Source organism: Callithrix jacchus, chromosome 11 (assembly GCF_049354715.1).
Source record: "Callithrix jacchus isolate 240 chromosome 11, calJac240_pri, whole genome shotgun sequence".
NCBI classification, from domain to species: domain Eukaryota; kingdom Metazoa; phylum Chordata; class Mammalia; order Primates; family Cebidae; genus Callithrix; species Callithrix jacchus.
The window spans coordinates 104,136,420-104,147,958 of NC_133512.1; positions in this window are offsets into that span (position 1 = coordinate 104,136,420).

The window sequence follows — 11,539 nt, forward strand, 5'->3', positions numbered from 1 at the left end:
TGGAGAAAATGAAACAACTTGAAAAAAATAACCATTCCTAGGTTGGGCACGCTGGCTCATGCCTGTAATCCCAGCACTTTGGGAGGCCGAGGCGGGTGGATCACGAGGTCAAGAGATCGAGACCATCCGGGTCAACACGGTGAAACCCCGTCTCTACTAAAAATACAAAAAATTAGCTGGGCATGGTGGTGCGTGCCTGTAATCCCAGCTACTCAGGAGGCTGAGGCAGGAGAATTGCCTGAACTTAGGAGGCGGAGGTTGCAGTGAGCCGAGATCGTGCCATTGCACTCCAGCCTGGGTAAACAAGAGCGAAACTCCATCTCAAAAAAAAAAGAAGTTCAAGACCAACCTGGCCAAGATGGTAAAAACCACCTTTACTAAAAATGCAAAATTTAAACAGGCATGGTGGCAGGCACCTGTAATTCCAGCCACTCAGGAGGCTGAGGTGGGAGAATCACTTGAACCTGGGGGACAAAGCTTGCAGAGATTGTGGCACTGCACTCCAGCCTGAGTGACAGAGTAAGACTCTTGTCTCAAAAAAAAAAAAAAAAAAGACTTTCCTAGGCTCCACCTGTGTCTAATCAAATTAATCCCACGTGCTCTCTGGACTCACCTCCCAGCAATCATTTTGCCCAGCCACATGTCCTTGTGACTGTTCCTCCAATGTGTAAGTCACATTCCTACCTCAGGGCCTTGCATTTGCTAGTTTCTCTGCTGGGAAGGTTCTTCCACAGACATCCATATGGGTCACCCCATTATCTCCATCATAGCCTTCCTCACATGCTGACCTCTCAGTGAGGCCTCCCATCCTCCAGTGACCATTCAACTTAGAACTATGTATTATCCATCTCTCTTTCTCTTTTTTTTTTTTGAGACAGAGTCTTGCTCTGTTGTCCAGACTGGAGTGCAATGGCACAGCATAATCATGGCCCACTGCAGCCTTCACCTCCCAGGCCCAAGCGATCCTCCCATCTCAGCCTCCTAAGTAGGGACCACAGGCATGTGCCACCAGGCCTGGCTACTTGTCTTTTACTTTTTGTAAAGGCAAAGTCTCCATATGTTGCCCAGGCTGGTCTTGAACACCTGAGCTCAAGCAATCCTCTCACCTCAGCCTCCCAAAGTGCTGGGATTATAGGCGTGAGCCACTGCACCTGGCCCTTCCTTAATTTTTCTTCATAGCAATTATCACTTTAAATATATCATTCCATTTTGGGTTTTGGCACCACCCAAAACAAATTCAGCCTCTTAATTGTTTTATTGCTGTTTCTTCCCCCCCACTTCTCACCAGACTATAAGCTCCATAACAGCAGGTTTTGGACCGTCACACCTAAAGAGGTACTGACATAGAGCAGGTGCTCCCTAAATACTTGTAATGTGGAATGAATGAATGAATAATGGAATAAACCAGAAAAAAAAAGACAAAGAAGGAGCAGCCAGAAGGGCAAGAGGAGTTTGCAGATGCCATCCCACCATTCTGCATCCTGATTCCCAAACAGGAGAGTGTTTGGGAATGACGGAGCAGCCATGAGTCCCTCGAGAGGGTATGAAATGCCCCTGATGTGTCATGCTCTGAATGAAGAGATCCCCCTCAAACAGGCTTTATGTGAGCAACGTGGCTGTTTATTCACCCAGGTGTGGGCAGGCTAAGACAGAAAAGAGAGTCAGCAAAGGGTGGTGGGATAGGAGTTGGTTTTATAGGGTTGGGGTAGGCAGTGGTAAGTTCACAGTTTAGGGCGTTTTTTTGCAAGCTGGGAGGGGGCCGTAGCGACGAGGTTGACCAAGGTCGGTTACAAAGTCCAATGGCCTTGTCAGTTGAGGCCGGAATAAGAAACAATAGAAGAATGCCTCAAGTTAGTTAGGCGCTGCAGGGGTTGATCGTTTCTTCCAGGTACTCATCTGGGGTGTACGTGCAGGTCACAGAGGTTACCGTGCCGTTCATGGTACGGTCAGTCCGCCTTAAAGACCTTATACCACATAAGGTTGCAAATGAACCAGATCTGTTAACATGGAGGCTAGGGATGATACAGGAAAGGGGTCCCAATCCAGACCCCAAGAGAGGGTTCTTGGATCTCATGCTAGAAAGAACTCAGGACGAGTCCATGGAGTAAAGTGAAAGCAAGTTAATTAGGAAAATAAAGAATGGCTGCTCCACGGACAGAGCAGCCCTGAGGGCTGCTGGTTGCCCGTTTTGTTTTTTGTTTTAATTATATGATAAACAAGGGGTAGGTTATTTATACCTCCCCGTTTTAGACCATGGAGTAACTTCCTGACGTTGCCATGGCATTTGTAAACTATCATGGCGCTGGTGGAAGGGTAGCAGTGAAGACCAGAGGTTACTCTCGTGGCCATGTCAGTTTTGGTGGGTTTAGCCGGCTTCTTTACTGCAACCTGTTTGATCCACAGGTCTTTATGACCTATATCTTGTCCTAACCCTGTATCACATCCTGTGACTTAGAGTGCCCTAACCATCTGGAAACACAGTCCAGCAGGTCTTAGCCCTATTTTACCCAGCTCCTATTCAAGATGGAGTTGCTCTGGTTCAAACGTCTTTAACAGGGCGCCCCCCAAGGCCCCGCCCCACGTGAGCTGCTTCAGTAGAGTGAAGATGCCAGATTGGGGAGTTGAGGGGTGCACAGAAGTGACGAAATGGAGTGGATGAGTGCCAGCAGCTCCTTCAAGAATTTTGGCTGTGAAAGAAACTAGAGATCCAGGAAGAGAAAGATCAAGGGGCCAATTCCAGCTCCCACCTTAGAAGGAAGACATTGCTTGCATTCCTTGGCCTGCCCCTAACACGGTTTTCCACCATCAGTAATAAAGTTCAACATTGACTACCACTAGCCACCTCAGGCACATCCATGAACAAAGACATTGGAAAGGAAAGTTTTCTTTAAGTTAAAGAGAGAAACACACCCATCACCTGGCATTCAGAGCTTCCAGTGTCCTTTGGACTTTCCTGCCCAAAGGGTCCCCTGACAGGATAATCGTGATTGATTGATTCAGAAAGTGAACAGCTTTCAAGTGAACCCCCACCCAGGAGAGCAGTGCCTTGCCCCTGTTCACTTATCACCGTCACAAAATCTTAACCAAACAGTGGACGGAACCTACACACTGGAATTACATACCGATTCTTAAATGAGCTCTGAACTCCTCAGGAAGAACAATGGTCTTTTTTTTTCCTTTTAATTTTATTGTGGTTGATAAGAACACTTATGAGATCTACTTCCTCTCTTTTTTTTTTTTTTTTTTTTGAGACGGAGTTTCGCTTTTGTTACCCAGGCTGGAGTGCAATGGCGGGATCTCGACTCACCGCAACCTCCACCTCCAGGGTTCAGGCAATTCTCCTGCCTCAGCCTCCCAAGTAGCTGGGATTTACAGGCACACGCCACCATACCCAGCTAATTTTTTGTATCTTTAGTAGAGACGGGGTTTCACCATGTTGACCAGGATGGTCTCAATCTCTTGACCTCGTTATCCACCCGCCTCGGCCTCCCAAAGTGCTGGGATTACAGGCTTGAGCCACCGCGCCCGGCCTCTTTTTTTTTTTTTAAATGAGATGGAATCTTGATCTGTCACCCAAGTTGGCATGCAGTGGTGAGATCTCAGCTTACTGCAACCTCCACCTCCCAAGTTCAAGCGACTCTCCTGCCTTAGTCTCCGAGTAGATGGGACTACAGGCACATGCCACCACATCTGGCTAATTTTTTTATTTTTAGTAGAGACAGGGTTTCTCCATGTTGTCCAGGCTGGTCTTGATTCCTGACCTCAAATGATCTACCCACCTTGGCCTCCCAAAATGCTGGGATTACAGGCTTGAGCCACTGCACCCAGCCAAAACATTTTTTTAACTCATTTTATCTGCAAGGAGTTGAACAGTCTCCATGAGCAAAAAGATTATGCGGCCTGAGCTTCTTTCAACAGGGCTTAATGTTATAATAAAAGTCACAGAAAAATATTATAGGCCGAGTGCAGTGGTTCACACCTGTAATCCCAGCACTTTGGGAGGCTGAGGTGGGCGGATCATGAGGTCAGGAGTTCGAGACCAGCCCGACCAACATGGTGAAACCCCATCTCTACTAAAAATACAAAAATTATCCAGGCGTGGCAGAATGTGCCTGTAACCCCAACTACTCGGGAGACTGAGGCAGGAGAATCGCTTGAACCCGGGAGATGCAGGTTGCAGTGAGCTGAGATGGCACCATTGCACTCTAGCATGGGCAAGAGAGTGAGACTCCATCTTAAAGGAACAAAAAGAAAAATAATGTAACATAGCTTTAGGGATGCACCATAGGACAGGGGAAAGAATGTTAGACTAAGAATTAGAGAATCTCAGTTTTGATTGCAGTTCAGCCACTTACTGACTCAGCCACTTATTAACTGTGTGACTAAAAATCTGAGAGGTGGATTTTCCTTGTCTGTGGAAGTATAGCAAGGAACTTGATGTCTGAGTACTCACCCAGTTTTAACACTCAGTCATCTGTAACTAATACCCTATATAGCCACTGCTCTCACATTGTCAGGAAAATGCCTTCGCTGTTCTTTCTCTGGACTTGATTGGGTCACTTGAATAAGGACATAGCAGACTGCAGCCACATCTACCCATTATGTATTACACACTGTTTAGGAACAGGACCAGTTGCAGCATAGGAGAAGAGGTTTCAGGTAGTTAGGCTTTGTAGCTGAGACAGATCTCCACCCAAAAAAGTCTTTGCAAGAGGATCCCAAGCTGAGGTTGCAGGATATCCCAAAAACTAGGGAAGGGACAGGGCTGGGGAACCCAGAAGGAAAATACATCCAGGAATCTGGGAGGTAGGTTGTCAGTTGTGCCGGGTGATAGAGAAGTCTGACAGGTAGTGATGGAGCCTCGACCATCAGGCTGTAGTTCAGAGGCAGAAGCTGGGGAGGATGCCTTGTAAGCACAAGGCAGGATCTCTCTCCTAGAGGAGTGTACATAAAGGTGAGGGCTAAGGAGTCCCAGCAGGGGAGACAGGCAGGCTCCAGAGGAGTGATATGACATCTGCTGCCTCTCTCCTTTGAGTTCATAGATAATAGAGAGGCAGCCATCAGAGATGGTCAGAACAAGCCTTCCAGTTCCTGGTTCTCTCTCTCTCTCTTTTTTTTTTGAGACAGAGTCTTGCTCTGTTGCTAAGCCGAAGTGCAGTGGCGTGATCCCAGCTCATTGCAACCTCTGCCTCCTGAGTTCAAGCAATTTTCTCTCCTCAGCCTCCTGAGTAGCTGGGACTACAGCACGCACCACCATGCCTGGATAATTTTCGTGTTTTTAGTAGAGATGGGGTTTTCACCATGTTGGCCAGGATGGTCTCGATCCCTTGACCTTGTGATCCACCTGCCTCAGCCTCTCAAAGTGCTGGGATTACAGGCATGAGCCACCACGCCCGGCCCCAGTTCCCAGTTCTCACTGGTTCTCCATGGAGGAAGGAGTTTAAAACTGGCAGAATGGCCTACTGAGCCTGGAACAAACAACTGCCTTGTATTCCATATTTGATCATTCCCTCCCTTTGTCAATGCTCTGGGATTTGCCTGACCTTTGAAAATCCCATCTGGTTCCTCTCTCTAGGACTTACGAACTCCATTTTTTACTACTCACCTGGCCTCTGACTCATGGTTGCCCAGACTCTATGCCCTGCCTCCTTGGTCCTGGCATCCTGCCTGGCCGCTGCTACTTGGGGCCCGGTCATGGTGAGGGCACCCTCAGGTGCTCTGTGTGCTTGGGGCCTGACCAGGAAGCAGCAGGAAAGCACTGACATTCTTCCAGGCTCTCTGGCAGACATGCAGGATCCCTGGCTTGGCCTTTCTCTTCAGATTGTTTGGATAGAACCCCTAAATCTGCGGTAGGGGGTGCAGGCTTTCCCACAAACTTGCTTTCCAAAGAAAAATAGGACAAATGCATCCCCTTGGTCATCTGAAGGACAGGCTGTATGACAGTCATCAAGGAAGCAGTTGTTCGGGCACTGTCTTCTGCCAAATCCTGTGAAATGTGATTTGTGGACACTGACCTGCCCATGTAGGAGGACTTTGGCTCATGGAGGTGTGTGCCTGGGGACTGCACCAAGGAGAGTGTGCCTGCCACATTTGCCCATGCTCCATGCTGATAAGCTTTCTTTTCTTTTTTTTTGAGATCAAGTTTCACTCTTGCTGCCCAGGCTGAAGTGCAAGGGCACTATCATAGCTTACTGCAACCTCCACCTCCTGGGTTCAAACAATTCTCCTACCTCAGCCTCCTGAGTAGCTGGGATTACAGACATGAGCCACCACACCCAGCTAATTTTTTATTTTTAGTAGAGACGGGGTTTCTCCATCTTGGTCAGACTAGTCTCGAACTCCTGACCTCGGGTGATCCGCCAGCCTCGGCCTCCAAAAGTGCTGGGATTACAGGCGTGAGCCACAGCACCCAACCGATAAGCTTTGTCTAACTAAAAGTGGGAGTGAGCTTAACTTAGATCCCCAATACTTTACAAGATTTCAAACCTTATCTAAAAGGGAAACAAACATAACCTGTGCTGGTCTATCTTTCATAGTCCAACAGATCAGAGGCTGGTAATGTGAGGCCTTTTTGTCCCCACCACCAACACTGAAACCACAGAACTTCTGCTATGGACCCTCACATCTGTTATAACTAACTGCCTGAGTCATCCTTCCTCAGCAAACTTTCTCTGCCCCAGCACAATGGCCAGGACCGTCATCTGTTGATTCCTCTGGGAACCCAGCCGGGGATGGTGGGCAGGGGTCAGGGAAACAGCTCTGTTGACCACTAGGATGGATTCTATGGCCACTTCCTACTCTGGGAATACAGCTTACACACTTCACACACCTGCCCTCAGCCATGAGTTGCCTCTGAGTCTGCCCCTGTGTATGAATGGGCCCCCTTATCAGCAACTTAATATTTCTAAACCCCACTCTTGGTCCTCCTGTTGACTGAGTATTGAGGAAATCATTCTCATTTTAAAGAATATAGACCTCAAGCTGGGTGCGGTGGCTCACTCCTGTAATCCCAGCACTTTGGGAGGCTGAGGCGGGCGGATCACCTGAGGTCAGGAGTTTGAGACCAGCCTGGCTAACATGGCAAAACCCCATATCTACTAAAAATACAAAAATTAGCCGGGTGTGGTGGTGGGCCCCTGTAATCCCAGCTAATCTAGAGGCTGAGGCAGGAGAATCCCTTGAGCCCAGGAGAAGGAGGTTGCGGTGAGCCGAGATATTGCCACTGCATTCCAGCCTGGGTGACACAGTGAGATTCCATCTCAAAAAAACAAAGAAAGAATATAAACCTCTCTCTATTACTGACCCTTGTAATTTCCACCCAGCCCTCAAGACTGTTCTTACCAAGGTTCTCCAGCACCAGCACTCTCACTTCTGGCCTTTAGCAAATAGGGTCTCTGAGAACCACTAGGAGCTCCCCGAAAGCTGACTGATCTTCTGTCTGAAGATAGAGACTCTGACACCATACATGGACGTTGATAAGTAGGGACTAAGACACTTATCATCAGTATTTTATGATAGCACCAAAGACTTATTGCTACAAATCATTCTAAAGAAAGATCATTGCTTTTCCATTTCAAAATTTAGAAATGTAGATAGATGTATTCCTATCTTCAGCCTATGGTCCCACCTTAATTAAAGAAAGGCAAGTGTGAAAGAATGTGTATCCATTCAAATGTCTTGAGCTGAGTAACTTTATTTTTTTTTAAGTGAACAAAAAGCACTTTCTGTAATATCTGGAATAAATTTTCCATCTGAGGAGCTGAGTATAAATGCTGGCTCTTGTGACCATGTGCGGTGGCTCACACCTATAATTCCAGCACTTTGGAATGATTCAGTGACAGGAAGAGTTCAAGATCAGCCTGGGCAATATAGAACCCTGTCCACAAAATTAAAATTAAAATGTTAGCCAAGTAGGCCAAGCGTGGTGGCTCATGCCTGTAATCCCAGCACTTTGGGAGGTCAAGGCAGGTGGATCACTTGAGGCCAGGACTTCTAGACCAGCCTGGGCAACATGGTGAAACCCCGTCTCTACTAAAACACACACATACAAAAAATTAGCCAAGTGTTGGGGTATGTGCCTGTAGTCCCAGCTCCTTGGGAATCTGAGGCAGGAGGATTGCTTGAGCCGAGGAGCTCGAGGCTACAGTGAGCTGTAATCACGCCACTACTGCTTCTGACCTGGGAGTGTGAGACTTTGTCTCAAAAACAAAGCAAAACAAAGCACTAAACAAAAAAGTGCTAGCTCTTTCTCTTTCCAATTGGGAAATCTTAGAGAAAAGAAAGTTAATTGAATTCTCAGCCCCAGTTCTCCCAACAGCAATGCACATAGAATGTCTGTCTTAGAGGTTTGTAAGAATAGACTGAAAACTCTCTTCTTTAAATCAAATTGATATTTGCACTTTAAAGTGAGTTTTATTTTTTTTTCTCTATCTCTTCCATTCTGACTCTCAATAGATGATCTCGCCTCCTACTTGTCAGAGAAAAGTAGATGCCATCAGATGGGAATCCCTCATTCTCCCGACACCAAACACGCAGCCCACTGGCATCTGCCCCGTCTTCCCTGCTGCTGGAGGAAGAGCTGGGCTCCTCCCTACAGTCTCATCCCTCTCCCTGAGCTCTGCTCCCATCCCTTGAGGTAGTTCTAGGAATTTACACTCAATATTGATTAATCTTACCTCTCTTGTACTTTGAGCCTCCCCTTCTCAATTGAATCTTTTCATAGACCTTTAACTTTGATCTAATATCTCCCAGTAAAATAAAAGTAACACTTGATTAAGTTGTATTTTGAAGCCATCTCTCCATTTGCTGGGATGGGTTTGAAGCTTTGGTACCTTCATTCAATCCTGCAGGGAACACAGAAGTACCTACGGTTGTTCCTGGGGAGCCTGGCTTCAAAATGGGATAACTGTCTTTCTTGATCATTTTATCTGGGGGTTAAACCCCTGCAGAATTAGAGAATTCCCCACTGAGTATGCATTTAAAGTCCAGAGGTTCGTAGTTTTTTTTTTGCCCTGGACCTCTTTGGCAACCTGGAAAGTCCATGTTTCCCTCTCAAAATCATATTACAAGTGTAAAGTAAAATACACATAATTATAAAGGAAATCAACTCTATCAAAATCTAGCTATAAAATTGTGATATCATAATACATCTGCTTCCTTATAAAAACATTAAATCAGAAAAGGTAGAGGCAGGTTCAACACTACCATAATTTCAAAGTAGTGATGGACATAAAAGGATATTGTAAAAAATCTTCAGGTAATACAAACGTCTGTGACTTTTATTGGTGATTAAGACACAATATGGTACAATACCTCAAATACCACTGTGGTTTCCTGCCTACCTGTATAACTGAAGTACATGGGAAATTTCAGTTACAAGTGCCTGAATGTAAACATGGAATTTTTCCCATCCATGGTTATAGACTTTGGGTTCTGTCCATGGGTCCTGGGACAAGAACCCCAGTTTCAGACAGTACTGTCGCTGAACTTGATTGGTTCCTTTGGTTCACGAGCTATCCACAGGAGATTAGAAACATACACCAGCAACAAGAGAGAGAATGGAAGGCGCAATCTCACCTTGGGGCTATGTCTCAAAGGGGACGGGTTAGGAAGTGCCAATGCCACACTGGGGCATCCTGCCAAAGTCCTATATTTTTAGACTTTGGAAATGAATTGGTTAATATTGTGATTTCATTGTGGAACTACTAAATCCTTTGAGTCAGGGCAGAGATTTACATAGACTTTCCCACAATAAACTACTTGGATGGAAAGAAAGACAAAAGACAGGAAGAGAGAGAGAGAGAGAGAGAGAGAGAGAGAGAGAGAGAGAGAGAGAGAGAGAGAGTAATTTGTCACCCAGGCTGGAGGGCAGTGGTGCAATCCCAGCTCACTACTGCCTCGACCTCACTGGCTCAAGCAATCCTCCCATGTGTGCTTCCTGAGTAACTGGGCCCACAGGTATGTGGCACCACACCCCAGTAATTTTGCATTTTTTGTAGAGACAAGATTTCACCCTGTTGCCCAGTCTGGTTTCAAACTCCTGTGTTCAACTTACTTGCATATCTTGGCCTCCCAGAGTGCTGGGATTATAAGCATGAGCCAGGGCGACCGCCTGTGTGCGATTTTTAAAGAAAGATGGATATACTTTAATTCTTATAGCCTACTGCTTTACAATAGATCATGAATAAGTTTCCATGTCAACAAATACAGTTATAAAATATTATTAATGGCTGCCTAATATTCTGTTATGGACATATACCGTAATTTATTTAATATATTCCCAGGTTTGAATGTGTAGGTTGTGTATAACCTTCATTACGATGTAAACAGTGCTCTGATCAATGCTGTAGTTAAACTTTTGTCCACATTCTATTTTTATTTCCCTAGAATATTCCTATAAAGGGAATAGTCATATGATAATTTAGTAACAATCATAACAGCAATACATATTGTAAAGACTTTTTTGATCAGTACTGTCAAATTGCCCTTGAGAAAGGTTATTCCTGTTCATACTAGAACTGGGATCTTTGGCCTTGGCTTCGAAGATGGCAAGGAGACTGGGACAATGGCCTCACTAGTGAGAAGCAGCAGGATCCTTGTATAAGAAGACCTGCAGGGAGCAGGGAGGAAGCTGGCCAGGCATAAGCCTCCAATATTCTACTTTTCTTTGCTGGTGGGGGATGGGACTGGAAATACATTCAAGACAGAATATGAGATGGGACTGAGTCTCCAAGACCTGGAATCCCTTATGTTAAATCATTTGGATAAATGCAGCCTTATATAGTTGTGTTAAGGAGATCAAGGGGAGGGGTTTGCATTCAAGTTGGGACCACACTAAGAGGTATGTAGTCTTATATAAATATATGTATTGCTCAGGGAGCACATAAGGAAATAGCAGGTTCCTGCGGGAGGCAAGAGCATAATGGCCACGTGGTCCATTGCCTCCTTACCCGGCCAGTCTCCTGTCAGTGTTTTCTCTGCTCAAATAAAAGGGATGTGTGGGCATTGCTAGAATAATGGAGGTTCAGGTTTTTTATTCTTTTTCTTTTTATCATTTCTTCGTTTTCTCTCCTTTGCGACTGGAAAGTATATTCCATGAGGGCAGAAAGCATCTGATACTTCTTTTAGATAACCAACGATAGTAAATATGAAAAAAGAAAATGCTTTCTAATTCTCTCTACTGTTGAAATAAGGTATCAGATTCCTGCCACAAACTACACTAAATGATTAAAATCTCTTCCCTTCCCACGGTTTTATAGATGTAGATTTGGTTTATTTCTTCATGCACAACACCAAAGATCGATTCTCTCACAGTAATCCCATCTCCCCAGTCTGCAATTCCATTGTTAGTGTCTTCTTCTCCCACATCTTCATCTGCCATCCCACGGGATGTAGCTCTCCATTCATAATCTAAAGGTTAGAAAGGTGCATCCCTAAGACATAGTTTCCCTGTGAGAAGCCCACAGCAGGAACCCCTGGCCCACTGCCCTCTCTCTGCAACCTGGGAGGGACTTTAAAGTGGGGGCGCTGCAGCAAGACC